Raw genomic sequence first — 18,673 nt, forward strand, 5'->3', positions numbered from 1 at the left:
CCGTGGGGAGGTGACACAGGTGTGACAGTGGCATCTCTCCACCTCAACCCCACCTTTCCTCCTGAAGCCAGGGAAACCAAAAGTAGCTTGTCCTTCTATAAAGAACTATAAAGCTATTACTCCAAGGAACATAGAGAGAGAGGGACTGCCCTGGGGTGGGCCTGGGCCTCCAGTGCAGTCACGGGAGAGTGTTTGCTCAGCACGAGGAACACTCAGAACACTCAATAAGAAGCAGCCACGTTTGAGAGAAGACTAGACACGGCAGAGGGAGAGGGCGTGATGGGAGAGCCAGTCCCGTCCTGAAAATCCAGGAGAGGTCAATTCTCACGGCTTAAAGAAGACTCTGCAAGAGTTTAGGAGAGCCATGGAAAGATAATCAAGGTGGAAGCAAAAGAAGGGAAGAACGAGTAGGAACATGAAACAGAGCCAAGAATGAGCTGAGTGAGAAGGAAACCCTAATGGCCCATATACACAGTTACTGTACTTGCTGGAGGATTTCCAATTTGACCTAGCTTTCCAGAAACCATACAAAAATCTAGTCCATTCTATACTCATAAAACAAAAACAAAACTGTTCCAGAAAATTCGGTCTGTTCCTGGTAATAAGGAGCGTGGATGTTTCCTGGGGAATCCTCTGAGTGTGCAGAGCAATGGGGTGACAGCTAAGGGGCGGGACCAAACACCGGTGGTGGGTGGGGCCTGGGGGCAGTGCTGGGAAGCACAAGGAGCTCTTGACTTTATCCTGAGGACAGTGGGGGATATTTTTTATTTCCATAATTTTTTAAGATTTTTTTTTTAATTTTTAAGTAATCTTTACACCCAACATGGAACTCAAACTCACAACCCCGAAATTAGGAGTTGCGTGTTCCACCGAAATTATGGTGCACCTCCATAATTTTTAAACCCAATTAGCTTTAAACAGTTTCAAGCAGGGGCACCTGGGTGGCTCAGTTGGTTAAGCACCTGCCTTTGGCTCAGGTCATGATTGAGTCCCTCATTGAGCTCCCGCTCTGCGGGGAGCCTGCTTCTCCCTCTCTCTCTCTCTCTCTCTCCCTCTGCAGCTCCTCCTGATTGTGCTCTCTCTTTCTGTCAAATGAAAATAAAAAGTCTCAAGCAGAAGGAAATTATAAGCAAGTAAAGTGAAAGTTTAACGAAACTCACACATACCCTTCAGTCTGCTTCCACGGTTGTGAACATTTTGTCTGTCAGCAAAGGACTATGAGCAAAGGAGTGACCTGATGACATTTGCGACTGAGAGGGATGCCTCTAGACGCTTCAGAGAGAATGGTAGGAGTGGTGCGCGACTGGGCACAGGGTATCATTAGGTTATAGCAAGCCATTCGTTCATTCATTCATCCATTCAACAAATAATTCCCGAGTTCTACCACAAGCCTGACACTGTTCTTAGTGCCGTGAATTTAAGGGCAAAATAATGGGGCTCCTGTCCTCCTAGAGCTCGTGTCCTAGGACAGGAAAGCAGACAAATGAGCAAATGAAATGAACAAAAATATTTCAGAGTGTGACAGCGAGACAGTCTGATGTGACAGTGAAGGACTCGGGGGGCAGGGGGCTCATTCAGATTGGGTGGTCAGAGAGGGTCTAGCTTGAGTGCCCAGAACAAGAAGCCCAGGGGTCCTCAACAGCATCAGCAAGAGCATGGGAGAGAGGAGACCAGAGAAACAAGGCAGGAAGAGGTGATGACTTGGACTGAGGTGAAGGCGGTGGAGAAGCAGGTAAGCGTATCTGGGGGAGATGTAGGAGGGAGAGCCAACAGGATTTGGGGATGGATCAAATGTCTGGTGGAATGGGGTGTCAAGAATGGCTCTCTGGCTTGAATGGAAGGAAGATTTCTGGCTCCAACATCTAGGTGGACAAGGATGCCCTTTATTGAGACAAGAGGGATAATGAGCAGGGCTCAGAGCCCCAGGGCCCCCTCCCTCACAGGCCCTTTCAAAATGAGGACCTGGCAAAATGAAACCACTTCTACCCCCAGCTCCAGTCATGAAACCAATGACCTACATAGCTCCTGGATCAGACAGTTGCCTGAGGAAATTCCAACCACCACCATCACCCAAACCGTCCAAAGCTGGTACTAACCCACTCCACTTCCAATTGCATAGAGAGTATGGAAGGATGCTTCTGGGTCCAGCTTAATTTGCTTGGGCCGTGGAGGAGATGAAGGAGATGCCACAGCCTCTTGGGGAGGGTGAGAGCATTACGCTGAATCAGAGGAATATGGTCTCCATGGTGATGTTTTTATCATCATAGCAGGGGTCCTCTGAAGCCATGTCTGTGTCTCATGCCATTTTGGGACTTGGCTTATCTCAGTGTCCTCTGTCCCCATAGTCATGAGGGCTGAAATTCAAAAGGCGTGGGATTTGGCTGGGAAGCAATACGCAGGTCTGGCTAGAGGGAAGCCTCGCATTAGAATTTCAATCCTTTGGCTTTTACGTGGTGTACAAATTAAGGGGGACATAAAAGGTGGCCTGTGAAGACAGCTGGGGTAGGGAGGAAGATGATGCCCCCAAATGCAGTCTAGACAGAAAACCACCGTGGCTAGGCAGGTGTCTGTTTCTGAAAATGACACCTCCAACTCTCCTTCCCCGATTTTCATCAGTCCTTGCATTTTGCCCTAGAACAGCATTTCCCCCCCCCCCCAGCTGTCTATTTTGAGGGGGAGGGCAGGGACGGGCATTCAGAGTCATTGTCTGGGAATGAATCCTGGACAGCAGGAGGCTGCTGCTCTCACTCCCCGTCCCCATCATCTGTCACCCAGCGAGGGCCGCCGGCAGCCAGGCTGCGGACTTCCTAATGAAGACAGAGAGGTGGTTCCGGCTGTGCACAGGTGCCATTTCCCCATTAACAGAGGTGACATTCCGAAACACGACTCATTACAGAGCAGACATTGGACAGGGCTGGGACACATATTGATGGCAGCCGGGCCAGCCAGCGTCTGTCTCAAATACCACTGCCCCTGAGACAGCAAGCAAGAGCGCCAGAAAGAAGCGTCATAAGGGTCGAACCCACTGGCCCCTCACTTTGCAGAGAAAAATGAATGCTTGCCACTCCGCGGACATTTAGGGCTAAGTCATTCTCGCCGCTGCCCGCACACGCAAGGGTCTTCAGGCTACACACCCCCTCCCCCCACCCAACGCTGACCCACTCCCGAAGAATCCTTCAATTCCTTCCCTCCTGGGAAGGGCTTTCGGTGCGGATGGCTGGGGGTGTGGGTGGGGAGGCCGGTCCTCAAAATGGGACGTGGATCTGGACTGGGCCCGCGGTGTCGCTTAGAGCTACGGAGCCAGGCTAAGAGCTTGCAGACTGAGGGCGATCAGGGACGGGGCGCGTGGAAAACCACAGTCGTGGCAGATGCTTTCCACCGGACAGGGAGGAGTGGACAGAGCTCCACCTCGGCCAGGATGGGCCTCTGTTCCGCTGGAGCCAGGGACCACCAGGAACTGCAGAGCCAGCCGCTGCCGCGAGCAAACAGGCCAAAACTCGGGGCGCAGAGTCCCCGCGGCCAGGACACCCCATGGCCGGGAGCCCTGGAGCCTCCACGGCACCCCCACGGCACCCCCCCACGACACTCCCCACCAAGGGCGGGCGCGCAGGCGCGCTCGGCCCCACCGCCCGCCCCCTCGCGCCGCCGCGGGGCGCCCCCGCCCCCGCCCCGCCCGCTTCCCAACCCGCAGCAGACGGAACTCGACTTAAAAATAACTATTTTGACAGTTCAGATGTAAATATGTGAGCGACGCGTGGGGCTGTTTTTCCTCCACACTTCCCCTCTCCCCCTCGCTCCCTACCCCAGCCCCTACACTACCGACGCTGGCATGATGGGAGAGCGCCGCCTGCAGGACGCGCCCCCGCGTGGAGCTGGGGGAAGTGCGGGCCCGAGAAGGTTCGGCTCCTGGCGCGGGGTGGGGGTCGGGGGAGAATGCGAAGTTAGACGATTCCGAGCTCGCTTCCCCCACGCCACAGGGCGCAGCGCTTAGGGGCCAGCCCATCTACGCACCATTTCTTAGGTATTACCGGAGAAAGGAGACGTGATCTAGGACACCTTAGTAACTCCTGACTTACCCCTAAGCGTCTTCAATTCAGTTTGACCTGTGTTTACTGACTCCCTGTCCTATACCCAACACTGTGCCAGAGGCAGTACAAAAGGAGAGAGATGCAAAATCTTTTGCCCTGTGTAACTCTTTCTTTCTTTCTCTCTTTCTTTCTTTTTAATTAAGATTTTATTTATCCATTTGACAGATCACAAGAAGGCAGAGAGGCAGGCAGAGAGAGAGGGAGGGGGAAGCAGGCTCCCCGACGACCAGAGAGCCTGATGCGGGGCTCGATCCCAGGACCCTGAGATCATGACCTGAGCTGGAGACAAGAGGTCCCAACCCACTGAGACACCCAGGCGCCCCTGTAACTCTTCTTTCAAACGACCCTGCATTTAAGCACACGCTATCTTTTTTGATAAGATGGGGGAAGGGCTGGGCATTATCGCCTGCATTTTACGTAGGCAAAACAGAGGTTTGGGGAGATTAAGTGAGTTCTCTGGACTGCCACAGCTAATGAAGAGAACAGATCAGAGCGCAAGTCTGGTCCTCTTTCCTCCATAGCCAATTCAGAGGAAGGGAGTTGGAGGCAGAGACTCACCCATTCTACAAGTAGGGAGGCTGAGGTCCAGACAGACAAAGACACTGGCTGTCTGACCACCTCCAAGCATCTTAGCTGGAGCAGAGCCAGGACAAAAACATTGTGTGTGGGGGTGGCTTTAGGACTGCCGGCTCCCGCCTCTGTCCTCAACTTCTGGATACAAGCAGTGCGCTGGGACTTGATGGAACATCATATGATGTCTTTGAGGTTTTCTGACAGTCTCTTTGGAAGGAAGGTAGAGGAAAAGGTAGTTGGTGAGAAAAAGAAAGGGAAGGGAAGAGGAGGGAGGAGGTCTGGAGAATGGAGGAGCAGAAGCAGGCACAGGCGTGCACAGGCCGGCTGGGCAGAGCGAGGAGGTAGAGGTAGTTCCTTGTCACACCTCCCAGCTACACTTTTCTTTGTCCCCTTTTCCCCACCACGTCATCCCCAGTCAGATGCCCATTGATGCTGTCACGCTTTTCCCCTCGTCCTGATGAAACCCGCTTCTGGAGGGCATCTGGTGTAGCTGGTGATGCAGTAGGGCAAATGCATGAAAATCGACCCGTTTGCCTCCCTCCTGGATTACAAACCCAAGGGGACCAAAGCCTAGAGCAAAAGAGAGGAAGCACTGATGAAATTTCAGATATCAGACTCTTTGGGGGAGGAGAGGAATTTGAGAACAATAGGGCCCACCTGCGACGGAAGAGGCTATGTACAACACCTGCTTGCAAGGTTCTGGCTGGCTCTGGCTGGACATCTGACCACGGGCAGATGTCTGTAGACTGGCGAGGAGGAGAGGGGGTCCCAGGATCTGCGCTTTGAATGTTCTATCCTCTTCATCCTTCAAGGCTCAGCTGAAATTCACCTCTTCTGTGAAGCCTTCCCTGATTCCTCCCCATTTTCCAAACAGTTCTGCTCTCTCAGACCCCTGCAGCTTTAAAACACTTTGCTATATACTCTACCTAAGGCATCTTGCATCCTTAAGCTCTGGCATGTTGCTTTTTTTTTTTTTTTTTAATTGTGAGTTCCGCAAGGGGAAGAGCAATGTCTGATTTCCCTGTTTTTCCTGCAGCTCCTCCCACAGAACTTTGCACAGTCAGAACTCAAGATCTTGATTGAAGGGCTTGAGCTGACAGCAGTACAGTGCACACCTTCCCCACACAGCGAGGTGAGGACCGGTACTGACAGCCTAAGGGCTAAAGGCGGCGTCCCAGGCTGACTCCCAGAAACTGAAAGTTGGAAGGCACTGACCTGCCGCAGACCATTTAAAGACACTCACTGAGGGGCAGCTGGGTGGTTCAGCCCCATAAGCACCTGACTCTTGATTTCAGCTCAGATCATGATCTCCAGGTCTTGGGATTGGCCAGTGTGGGACTGCCCGCTCAGCGGAGACTCTGTCTGGGATTCTCTCTCCCTTTGCCCCTACCCCTGCTCACGTTCCCTCTCTCTAAGTAAATGGATAAATAAATCCTTAAGAAAAAAACAAACACCGAGTGCTTCTGTGCTAGGCAGCATGGTGGCTGGAGCAGGAGAAGCAGGGAATCCACTATTCTAAACCTTAGATTAGCCTTGTCCTGTCCCAAAACACTCCATGCCTACGGGATGCTGACTTTGGGGTTAGAACTTACGGCTCTAGCCTCCCAAACTCCTCTCAGGTCCTCCTATTTCAGGGATAATTTGGAATCTCCATCCTTCTGATCAAAGTGGAGTCATGGTATAATAATTCTTTTTTTTTTTTTTTTTAAGATTTTATGTTTAAGTAATTTCTACACCCAACGTGAGGCTCGAACTCAGGACGCCGAAATCAAGAGTCCCATGTTCTACTGACTGAGCCGGCAGGCATCCCAAAGAATTTTTTCAAAAAATACTTTTATTGAAATGCAATTAACATACCACATAATAATTCTTTTTTTTTTTTCAAGAAATTCTTTTTTTTTTTTTTAAAGATTTTATTTATTTATTTGACAGAGAGAAATCACAAGTAGATGGAGAGGCAGGCAGAGAGAGAGGAAGGGAAGCAGGCTCCCTGCCGAGCAGAGAGCCCGATGCGGGACTCGATCCCAGGACCCTGAGATCATGACCTGAGCCGAAGGCAGCGGCTTAACCCACTGAGCCACCCAGGCGCCCGACCACATAATAATTCTTTATCCTGAATATTTTGCCATCTTGTAGCATCTTGCTCTCCTTGTAAGTTTGGAAATTCCCATTTGTTCTGTCAACAGTCCTGAGAAGCCCGACTTAAAGGTCTTTATTCTTTCTGTAAAAAATGAAAGCACTTTTCAGCTTATGTGATTGTATTATAATCTTAAACAACGTTCCCCACTTCCCAGCCCACCTCCTCCAGCCAGCTTGATCCGTTTCTCTGGGACTCCGAGGAGGTAGGAGGCCTGCCTTCCCTCAATGTATTATAGGTAGCACAAGGGAAGCTTGCAGCTCTAGGGGCTCAGTTCATGTCCCAGAGCCTCCTTCTAAGCCCTGTCACCTCGCTTTATGTCCACGCTCCTGACTTCTTCCTGCTCTTCATGCCCCTTTCTCTCCCCAGCAGAGCTGGTGGAAATAAACGTTGAGCTTCTCCTGCTGGAACGTATCACAGTGCGAAATAAACACGGATACCCCATCTACCCTGACAACATAATTCATTTACTGCAAAGGGATATAATAAAGTCTGTTTATTACAGCAATTAACAGAGAAGCATTTGCCGGCATGCTTTTCAGAGGCAACCAGAAAAGTGCTTACTCCAGGTGCATGGATTCGGGAAACCGTGCAACTTGAGCCAAAATGAAACCAATTAGAGGCTTAGTACATGCATCCCAGCCACCCTAGACAACTGAGCCATCCCCGAGTCAGTTCAGCTGAGGTGGAACCTCACTGTAAGAGCCCGACACAGTATGATTGCCAATTTGTTGGGTTAAGACCTGGACCTGTCTTCAGGGTCATGGTCTTGAGGATGTCCCTGAGAGGCTCCCACCAACCCAGCTGCCCCAGCTGCTGGGTTCAAATCTCACTGACCATCAGAGCATGTAGGTGGGGAACTTTAGCACCATTGACTCTCAGCGTACCACTGTGGGGGAGGTGGGGACCTAGGGAGAGGACCAGAGGCTGGGCCAGGCAAAAGGGACAGAGTAGGATCAGCCCTAAGAAATCCTTTCATTAGGGGTGGCTGGGTGGCTCAGTGGGTTAAGCCTCTGCCTTCGGCTCAGGTCATGATCCCAGGGTCCTGGGATCAAGCCCCACATCAGGCTCTCTGCTCAGTGGGGAGCCTGCCTCCCTCTCTCTCTGCCCAATGCTCTGCCTACTTGTGATCTCTTTCTCTCTATATTCAATAAATAAAATATTTTTTTAAAAAAAGAAATCCTGGGGCGCCTGGGTGGCTCAGTGGGTTAAAGCCTCTGCCTTTGGCTCAGGTCATGATCCCAATGTCCTGGGATCGAGCCCTGCATCGGGCTCTCGGCTCAGCGAGGAGCCTGCTTCCTCCTCTCTCTCTGCCTGCCTCTCTGCCTACTTGTGATCTCTGTCTGTCAAATAAAAATAAATAAATAAATAAAATCTTTAAAAAAAAAAAAAAGAAATCCTTTCATTAAACCCTGACTTTAGGGGTATTGTCAAAGTTTAAGACCTCAGGGTGCCTGGGTGGCTCGTGGGTTAAAGCCTCTGCCGTCGGCTCAGGTCATGATTCCAGGGTCCTGTGATCGAGCCCCACATCGGGCTCCTTGCTCGGTGGGGAGCCTGCTTCCTCCTCTCTCTCTCTCTGTCTACTTGTGATCTCTGTCAAATAAATAAATAAAATCATTAAAAAAAAAAGTTTAAGACCTCAATCCTGGGGTGAAGAAACATGGCGGTATGGGGGAGGGGGAGGGGAGGAAGGAGAGGAACTCAGCCTGGAGTGGATATGTGCTAACTTGCTTTGTGCCTAAAGCCTGGATGAAGACACGAAACCCAATTGCTCTGGTCCTTGGGTGGAGGGGCAGAGGAAAGAAGGGAGATACTGGTTTAGAGTTCCCAGGGATGTTACGTGTATTTGATTGCTAATTAATCAAACTTTGCTCTCCGTCCCCTTTCAAGGGGCCGGGGCTTGGCTTGTACCAATAAGACATTCTGCAGAACGAGGTCTGACTTTCCCAAGAGGAGCAGCAGCTAACCCCTCACTTCCCCCGAACAACCACCACCCGTGTCACAGCCCTGTGAGAAACATCCAGAGTAGCCACTCTTCCTTTCTTCTCTGGAGCAGCTTCTGAGAGAGAACATGGGGAGTTTTGATCTCCTTGAAAATATGAAACAGAGCGCCTAAGTCAGCTCGAAAACCAAAGGCTCAAAAGTGCAGGGGCAAACCACCGCCAGGCAGTTCCTCTAGTTGAGGCAAGACCAAGGGTTCCCCCTTTCCTCCATTACTCTTTCTCCTTCTCAGGCCTCTGGGAGAAGGTGCTGTGTTGAAGGATGAGGGCAGAAGCCCGCCTGGCCTCTCTGGAACAGAGAAAGTCAGAGCTTTGAGCATCATGAACAACGGGATAAAAATAGCAGCGTTGCCACGGCGACGAAGGCTGGGGAGAGTCCTGAGGACCTGGCTGGGGCCTGCTGTCTTCCCCTGCAGCCTTCCTCCCACCTCTGCCTCTCGGATGGAACACCGGAATGAGACAACGGTGGGGGGAAGGCTGCCCAAGGACGGGGAGACAGACCAGTACCCACGAAGAAACCCTTGAACTTCAGAGACTGGAGAAGGGGCTGCCCCCTTTGGGGGATTTCTGGCTTTTGGATCTCCTTCCTCAGTATCGCGAGTTCCTCCAGGGATGCCCGGGGTAGCTCCCCAACCTCACCCTCCTGTGGGATGGTCCTGATCTCCTGGCTCCCCTGTGGAGAGCCAAGGTTCCCGTGTCCTCTTTTGTGATCTGTAGCTCTGATCCCACAGGAATTTACAGAAGGGAGCCCAGGCTGGACTGGCCACAACAACCGGACGCAGTAGGCACTGACCTGGGAGTGTGGCAGGGGGGATGGTGGGGGACAGAGGATTTACTCGGGCCAGCCAGCCGCCGGGACCCTGGATTGTCTAGCCACGGTCCAGCGTGCTGTTTGTACTGGGGACAGGGTGATGACAGCCAGCTCATGCTCTTGCTTTTGTGCCAGAGGGATGAAGGGTTCGTTCTTTGGGAACAGATTCTGGTTCTTGGTTCTGATGGGGTTGTCAGTCCCAACTCATGCTGGGCACAGCGGCCACCTTCAGCGTGAACACCGGGCTTTCTGGACCGGTCTACGAGGGGCCCACCAAGTGCAGCAGTGAGATTTCCTTTACTGGTGGAAGCCCACCTTCATAATGGTAAACCAAGTATTGTCTCCAAAAGTACAAGCCACATCGAGGCACCTCTGATACAAAGCGCCCTTGTAACCCGTGCCTTCCTGCGGGGTAGGGAGGAAATGGGTCTTTTAGAGTCTGGGAGAGATGAAGCAAGTGGCTGAGGTCAGGAGGCAGCCTCCACGGAGAGCTGGGAACCTGGGGGCTGCCGCTCTCCATCCAGACACGGTCCGTCTGTCATCAGCCCATCCCACCACCCACGCTCCCAAACCAGTGGGCAAACTGCACATTCCTTCAGGAGACAGGGCAGACGGCAGCCCAAGGCCCCTCCCCTTGCAGAAGGCAAGGTGATGAGGCAGGATGGGTCAGGCAGCCTCCGCTGAGATGCCATCCCACTTGCAAAGGCTGGTGTGTGTTGTGGGGTTTGGTGATGTGTGTGCAGGAGGGGACCCCTGGGGTGCAGCGACAAGCCTGGCTGTTGGAGGCAGGAGAGGCAGAACTCCGCAGAGCACTGGCACAGGATTCCAGTGGCAGCTCTGGGAGCCTGGGCATCCCTCTCACCACTCCCACCCGTTCTCAGATCTCCCATATCGCTTGTATCCCAGATCAGCCCTGCCAGCGCATGGGCTGCAGGCCAGGAGTGCGGGGCCCCTGCGACCCTCCTCTTCCACCGCCTGAGCCCAGCTGAGGCTCAGCGTCCCAGGGCCACACACAGAGCCCTGGCCTCCAGAGGGGGCTCCTTAGAGGACATTCACGGGAAGAGACTGAGTCCCAGAAGTCAGACAGGATGATGAGGTTCAGGTCACACGGGGTCACCTGGGAGAGCCGGTTCCCAGCCCAACGCCCTTTGCATCCTGCTGCGCTACCTCATGCACATTTCAGTTAAATGATTGCTCTTTTTATTTCTTCTTTCTTTTTTTTTTTTTTTCAAAAATAACAGTCTTATATATTTCTATGGACTCCTGTGCGACACCCAGAAAGCCCTTCCCTGGGAATGGAAAAGGAAATGACATTCTAATTAAAATATCCTGAGACAAGAACCCTGAGGGCCAGGCTCCCAGACAACATTCGAGGCACAAGCACCTCTCCCATTTCTTTATCCCCTACTCGGCAGCCCGCAGCACAACAGGGGGAAACTGAGGCCCAGGGAGGCCAAGGCTTCCTGCCCTCCTACAAGGACTCAGGGCGACACAGTGAGGAGAGGCCTGCGCCCTCCCAGAATCATCTACTCTCGTGCCCCTTGCTCCCACCCAGGAGCTCCCAGCCCCCTCCTCAACGTGGAGTCTGGGAGAGAACCGTGGCGTGGAGGGAATCAGAAACAGGAAGGGCAACACGGTCCCACCTGTCCTCTGCGAAGGAGCCTCAACGCAGGGCAGGAAATGAGGTGGCCAGACCTCACTCCCCCAGAAGGAACAGAAGGAAGAGAAGCCTGGTCTACAAGTCAGAGGCCTGGGGGGGCATGGTCTGGGGACAGTGGGGCTGCTTCTGCCCTTTTGGATTAAACCTCTCGCCTGGGCTCACCCAGGGGCAGAGAGACAGGGGCGCAGGTGTCCAGACTGGTTCTCAAGAGGCTGAGAAGAGCAAAGTTGCCATTTCCCTGAGAAGGAAGCCGAGGGACAACAGAATGTGGGGGGTGTCTGGCTCAGAGCTGCTGCTGTCCGCCTACTTCCACAGTTCAGCACAGGCCCCAGCCTTCACCCTGATGAAGAAGGGGCCACTGGCTTGGGGGCCAAGGGCTGCCATCTGCAGGCATAACTGGGCCTCCACTCAGAGAGGCCTTTGACCTTGGGACCGCTCCCATGTTCCCATAGCAGGGGCTCCGATATCCAGCATCCCTTTGGAGCCAAAGGAGTTCTCGGGGGGCAAAAGCTCTCCGAACAGGCTCACCGCCAAACCCTGCAGCTGAAATTCCTGCCAAGGCCTGAGAGGTGCGCAGGGGCAGCTCTCTCCTTCACCGCCCCTCCTGACCTCTCCTCGGGGTGAGCCTCTGTGGTCAGGACCTAACACCCAATCCCTCTGAGGCTCCGGGGGATTCAGTTTCATCCTCCACCGCAGGAGTGACTTTCCTGGGGCTGCAGCCTCGCCGGTGACCGCTAGGGACACACGTGCCCTCCAGGCGGGCTCTCCTGCGGCAGGATCAAGGTACCCTTGAAAAGCCTTTCTGCCCATCTCTGTGCCTCATCCAAGTCCTCTGCTGTGTAAGAGCCCAAAGAATCGGGGAGTTTTTCTTCCATCCCTTGTGACCCCACTGGCCTTTATTGCTGTTTCCTCGAGGGAAGGACTTCTGTTTATAATTCTTTGGATATAAAAGGAACTAACAGATTGCACAAGGCTGGGACTGGATGGTAGAGGCCAAGGAGGGGTTGGAGCATAGGAGGAAAGAAATCAGCTGTGCTCCGGCTTCACAAAGATGACCTGGATCCCACCAGATCTGCCCCAAACTCTGGGAATCTCCCTGAGCATGGGGCATGAGCTGGACGGACGAAGGTTGCCAGGATAGAATGTGCCTTTGCTTCTTCCAGGTTCTGGATGAACCGGCGGAAGAGGACTTCTGCCCTCCCGGACTGCCCAGAGAGTCACATTCCAAGGGAAAGGGACCCAGCCCCCTCCTTCTGTCCTGGGGCCCTGACCTTCTCTAGCCAGGCCACCTGTTAACTCTCAGAAAGGTTATTCCGTCCCTAGATGCTGCAGGGGATCTGACTTTGTTCCTGGGATGACTTGCTCCGTAGTGAAGTAGAGGGGGGATTTGCTAAAGCTACAGAGTCTGCTGGAAGCGTCTCTGCCACGGGCCTGCTGTCCGTGTGACCCTCTAGCCCCTGAGCGGTTCAGGCACAGTGACAGAAGGTAAGTTCTAGCAAATGGGAGGAGAGAGGAAGGAAGGAGATAGGTTGTGGTTTGCTTCCTACCGGCTGGAAATAGGCTGGCGGAGGGGAAGAGACTGACCCTGGAAGACTGACTGAGGGGGGCAGAGAGAGGAGGGGGGAAGTCAAGGCAAGTCCTTGAGGGCTCCCTCTGCCTGGTTTCCCCTAAAGGCACAACAGCATGCAAGGCTTTCCCTCCCTATGGCTTCTGAGAAGAGGAAGAGGAGGCAAAAGGGCGAGGCAGGGCGAAGGGAGAATAAAGGGAGGACATGGTCTAGTCCAGGAAAGGGGTCCCACAGTCCGGCCCTGGAAGACAGTTCCTGAGAAGGGGATTCGGGGCCTGGGGAGCGGGCCCCCACGTGTGGGCTGCTGCAAGGCCTGGTGGGAGTGAGAGGGTCCCGGAGGCCAGGGCTGGAAGGAAAGTGGCTTTCCGGTGTGCGGGGGACACGCAGCCGGCTTCCTTCCACGAGGACACCGCCTGCCTCTCACTGTCCCGACTCTGCCGTCCGACTCGAGAGCAGGCTGCCCACCTTGGGCCCGGCCCAGGAGGACGCGGGGAGGGGACAGGAAAAGACTCCTCTCTCGGGGGCGCTGCGCTGTAGAGGCTCCTGCCTCAGGTCCCGGAGTCCCCGGAGCGACTCCATCCCGGGCTTGGAGGGTCTTGTTTGACGCCTGCACCCTGCCTAGGCTGCCTGCGTCCTCCTCCAGGGTCCGGGCTGCCGGGAGGTCCTCTGGCAGAAAAGCCCGCTTCTGATCCGGGAGCAGGGCTCCTAGCCCAAGGCGGTGCATCCCTCCCTCCGGGAGGAGTTGCCCTGAGTGGAGCACCTGGAGCCCTTGGGGGCCGAAAGCAGTTTCACACCTCAGGCTGCCCCAGGGCTTCTCGGTCTCTGGAGGGTTGGCCAGGTCCTACCAGAAGTGGGTGCCCTCAGGTCTGGCACCTGCTGGAGGCGGCGGGAGATGGGGGCCCGGGTCCTGCTCACACTGCCGTTTCCCGCTGTCTGTGAACTTCCTCCTTCTTCCTCTTCATCTTGCAGAAGCCGTGGAGGCCACAGAAGCAGGCGAAAGTGAACTGGGGCATGCCCTAGGCCAGGCTGGGGGGAGCTCACCAGAGAAGATCTGCAGGGAAAGGCAAGGGAGGAAGAGGGACAGGAGGAAAGCGGGAGAGAGAAGCAAGCTGGGGTTAATGTTCCCAGAGCCCTCCGGGGCTGACCAGTCACTGCCACTCCCTGAGGGTGCCCAGGCCCCCGCCAACCCTCTCACCCAGGCCAGGGGGAGGGGCCACCACACAACAGCCTCTGTGAAAGTCAGAGTGTCCTGATCTCTGGGGAGCTGATGTCATCCCTCTGATCAGAGCCTGGGAGAGTCCACGGTAGGCAGGAGAAAGCTACAGCACCTGCTGCCTGTTCTCCTCCTGCCTCCTCTGCCTAGCTCCTCACTGCACACCTCTGCTTGGGGGACAGGAAGGAGGAGGCTCAGAGTAAGCTCTGTGCCACCTTACAGGGGTTGGGGGGGTCCACTCGCCCCTTTAGGTCACACAGTCCCGTGATCCCAAGGGAGGACTTTGTGGACCTGTATCCAACACAGCCCTGACCTTGGTTCCTGGAACCGAGTGCCGGGGATGATGGGGGGTCCCCCCTTTCCTAGCAGGCTCGGTTTATTTGATACCCTTAGGGAAATCTGTAGAGAACAGAGTGGACTGTCTTTGACTGCTTAGAGCAACACAATTCACGGTTCTCCTCACGCAGAGAACAGACAGCAGAGTTCCTTCAGCCAACAGGCTATTTTATTGAGCACCTACGCTGGACCAAGAGGTTGGGAGGTAAAGGGTGCAGAGAAGAGCCTCTTCGCTGGCACAAAATTCAGTTGAGGCTGGATAGCTGAGCATGTCATTACGCCCCCACCCCTGCCCCCACTTGCACAGCTCTCAGCCCCCAAGGCAGGGCCCCCTTGTGGCAGTTGGGGCGGTCTGGCTAAGGATGGGAGGGGGCTGCAGGGGACTGGCACTCAGTCTGCAGATCCTTCCGGCTCACTTAGCTGCCCTGGCCTCCCTGGGAGAGAGCACACGTGTGTTCAAGCCGGCTCAGCCCTGCAGCCCGGCCCAAAGGGAACACCTTGCATGGAGGTCAGCCTGCCTCCAAGGCCTGCTTGGAATCACATCCCCCTCTAGAAGGGAGACAAGGGGTGCAGCCCAAATGCTGAAGTCAAGGAAGCACGAGGCCTGACTGTCGTCCAGCCTCTCGGGCGAGATTGCTTCCAATGGCCCAGGCCCCAAAGGCTAACCACACCTCCAAGGGGTTCCACTGTGTTTGAGGAATCTGGCCAGCCCCAGGTGCCAGCCCTCTGGACAGTTCCACAGATCTGGCCAGCCTTGCACCTTTGGACAAATGGCATGTTTCTCCAGGCAGAGCAGAGGCCCAGGTGGCGGGTTCTTGTTGAGCCCAGGGCACCCAGCGGGGCTGGGTCCTGTCGGGATCCTCCCCTCCTGTCCCCTCCAAGTGTCCTGTTAACAGAGCTGGTGACTGTAGTGACTGTAATTAATAGGTGCGATGCATTTGCAGCGGCGAGCTGGGTGGGCAGGAGGCCCAGCTTGAGTCAGCACGGGCAGGTAGACAGGTTATTCAATCGCCCACTTTCCAGCATACACCCACTCTCCTGGAGAATCTAGAGAGAGCAGAGAGCCATCTCCGGAATATATATAGACAGAGCTGAGACACAACTACTATATTTCTAGATCTCTCCACGGCAGCTATCTCTGGATCCCTCCTGTGACAAACCTAGAGAGACGGGGATCTAAACTGGGACCTTGATGGCCTGGGTTCTATTCTTGGCTGTGTCACCCTGGCAAGTGGCTGTCCCTCTCTGGGCTTTCATTTCCTCATTTCAGGGTACCACGAGGTGAATCAAGGTTTAACGGCCTCCAAACCTAAGGGGCTAGCAGGGCACTGGGCATCCTCGGCTGACCAGGGAGAAAGGAGGGAGGCCAGGTGGGCTTCCTTGCAATCGGTAATTTTAACGCCTACACTTTCTTGGCTAGGGGGATGCCTATCAAGGGTACTATCAACAAAGCATTTCCATGATTACAGGAAAAAGACATGGGGAGACATCGGGAGGCACAACAAAGCTGATCTGGGGAAGGAACTCATAATTAAAACAAGCCAGGAAAAAACAACAACAAAAAACCAAGCCAGGTCAAGTAGCTCTGGCCATGACCCTCCCACCCCAAGCCTGGGTCTAGGAGCAGCTAGGGGTCTCGGGGTCTCTGGTCCCCCCCTCTCCATTCTACTTCCCCTCCAATGTCTGCCTGTTCTACAAAAACAGCAAAGCATGCCCCTTGGCGTAAATATTCCTCCCCAGGGTCCTTTAGGAAAGACAAGACCATCTGGGCTTTTTTGCTCACTGTGGAAAGTGTTGGGGGGCAGAGTTTGGAGGCACCAGGACCTTCACTTCAGAGTTTCAGGAGGGTCGAATCAAATTGCCCCAGGGCTAGGGGGTGCCTGGGTGGTTCAGTTGGTTAAGCAGCTGCCTTCAACCCCAGGTCATGATCCTGGGGTCCTGAGATCCAGCCCCACATCGGGCTCCCTGCTCAGCAAGGAGCTGCTTCTCCCTCTCCCTCTGCCCACAACTCCTGCGCTTGTGTTTTCCCTCTCTGTCAAAAAAAAAGAGGAAAAAAAAAAAAGGAAAAAAAATTTTAAAAAAATAAATAAATGGCTCAAGAGCTAGGCTAGAAGCTACAACCTAGTTCCTGAGAGCTATCCGGGGGGGCCAATCATCTCCCGGAGATTCCTGGGTCCTGGGTCCTTGCTCCTCCGGAGAGTCTTGTCTCTGATATAAATGCAGGTTTTCCCCTCTCCCCCTTCCCTACCAAGGCCTGGAAGCAGTCTGGGTCCTGGGTGTGATGCAGGTCCCTGGGCCAGCCCCTGAAGTGGGGACCTGTGGAGCAGAGAACCCCTTCCCATTTCAGGGTCCCTCCTGCCCTGGGTCCCCGTGCATCCTTCAGAATCCCTCTGCCAGCGCGGTTCCTCCGCTCCGCTCCGCTCTCGGTGCTGCCCCTCCCCTTCATCCTGTCATCCTTGGCAGTGTCCCAGCACCAACTGGAGGGCTCCCTGGATGTCAGGTCCTGGTGAACCTGCTCTTGGTAGGTCTACTTGAAGAGAAAGGGGTTTGAATGTTCAAAACGAAGGAGTCCAGAGTTTCCAGAAAGCAAGTGGACCAGCGCGTGGAAGGGACCCCCCCCCCCCACTTATCCGTGTTCATGATGGAAACGTCCGCTCCCACCCTGCAGCTTCCCCTCTGACCTCAGCTTTCATGCCTCCAGCCCAGGAGGGGCTAAGGGATAGAAAGCTGGGCCCCCAAAACTCAGAACAGGAAGGAAAGGAAGGTGGACACTGGACGGACCCCTGCTGGCTCACGGTTGGCTGCATCGGACTGCAAGCTGCTGGCCCAGATTTCTTCCCCGCCCTCCTCTCTGGCCTTTCCCCGGCTCTGGGGGCGAGAAAGATGCTCCACTTAGCCAGCTTTGTGGGAGCCCAAGCAGAAGAGCCGTCAACCCACAGCACATCACCCCCAACCGCGAGGGGGTTCCCAGCCTCTATGGCCTCAACCCCGCTTCTCCTCTATCCCAGGAACCCTCCCAGGGCCCCCCAGCCCCGGCACCTCCAGACAAAATGGGGCCGTGGGTCAGAGGCCGCTTAAACACATGGAGGGATCAAGAGGAACTGGGCTAGAAACTAAGAGAGGGGCCAGCCAGGGCTCCACGCTGGCAGACCACGAGCTCTGGGGAGCCTCAAATTTTGGCGGTGTCCTCCATCAAAGTGGATGGCAGTGGGGGGCTGAAGAGTGGGGAGGTATTTACAAGTGTTGGGACTTGCCCGGAATCCTCTAACAAACAAGAAAGGGGGTCTTTTCCCTCCTACCCACCCATCCCCTCAACCTCCCAAAGCAGAAGCAGAGAACTTCCCATGAGGCGCCCCCCCCAGCTTCACTCTGCCCCACCCCCACCCCAGGTAAAGGGCAAAAGAGAAGTGACCCAGTGAGGAGGGGCGCCTCACGCCTCCAGAACAATGCTGAGCCCTCCGCCCCTCCCCAGCTCCCCTTAGCACCGCGCCTCAGTAATTAAAATATGAATTCACCTTCCCTCCCCGAGCCATTCATCACTGCGAAGGGAAGCAGCTGCGGCTTAGGAGACCGGATTTGGGGGATTAGCTCGGGCGGTGGAGCAGACACACCAGGAGAAAGAATTAAAAAGGAAGGGGGTGAATTGGGTTTTCTCTCCCCACCTCCTCCCTCTCCCTCCTGCTGCCACCGAGCCTCACACCCCACCCCTTCCCCCAAAGCCTGGCCTCTGCAGGTTTCTGGGAACTGTAGTCCCCACGACCGTGTTGACAAACAGGCAGGCCACGGGTGGGTGGTGACACAGACTACAGATCCCAGGACTTCTTCCCGGAGTTGGCAGCCGCAGAGCTGGGCACAGGCCTCCAGTCTGGGAGTAGCCCTCACTCTCCTTGGAGATTAACTCCTTCTTGGCCTGCTGGAGACTGACTTCCAGCCTCTGGTTTATGGAGCTCCTTGGAATCGGGAGCCAAGGTCCTCTCTGCCTCTGATGCTTGTAGGCCATTCCTGCTTATTTCCTCCTTACCCACCTATGGAGAAAGAGGGGACATTCTTCCCACCTCTCAAGACTGCAAGGACAAACAGGCAGTTAGCAGTGGTTCTGAGGGACTTGGGGCCCCAGGGACTGGAAAGGTCATCCCCAGGGACTGGAAGGGTCAGACCGTGAAGTCTTGAAATGTCTTGAAGCCCTGACCTCCAGGGCCTTCCAGGAGGCCCGCTGCTTGGCAGAGGCTGACCCACCTGAAGAGTCAACCTAAGTGTGTCTAGGGTCGTCAGCCTGACACGCTGGGAG

At 54.8% G+C, this 18,673-nt stretch overlaps 1 long non-coding RNA gene across 1 annotated transcript; it reads right to left on the reverse strand.

Annotated features, from left to right (window-relative positions):
* Nucleotides 1-14,534: 14,534 nt before the first annotated feature.
* LOC123392341 lies at nucleotides 14,535-16,377 on the reverse strand. The gene is made up of 2 exons (XR_006607055.1): nucleotides 16,169-16,377; nucleotides 14,535-15,432 (listed from the first exon to the last, which is right to left on the reverse strand). It is a non-coding gene; the product is annotated as an uncharacterized LOC123392341 (long non-coding RNA).
* Between the last annotated feature and the right edge of the window lie 2,296 nt (nucleotides 16,378-18,673).

Source organism: Mustela putorius, unplaced genomic scaffold (assembly GCF_011764305.1).
Source record: "Mustela putorius furo isolate JIRA1106 unplaced genomic scaffold, ASM1176430v1.1 tig00000508_pilon_pilon_pilon, whole genome shotgun sequence".
In the NCBI taxonomy this organism is placed as follows: Eukaryota; Metazoa; Chordata; class Mammalia; order Carnivora; family Mustelidae; genus Mustela; species Mustela putorius.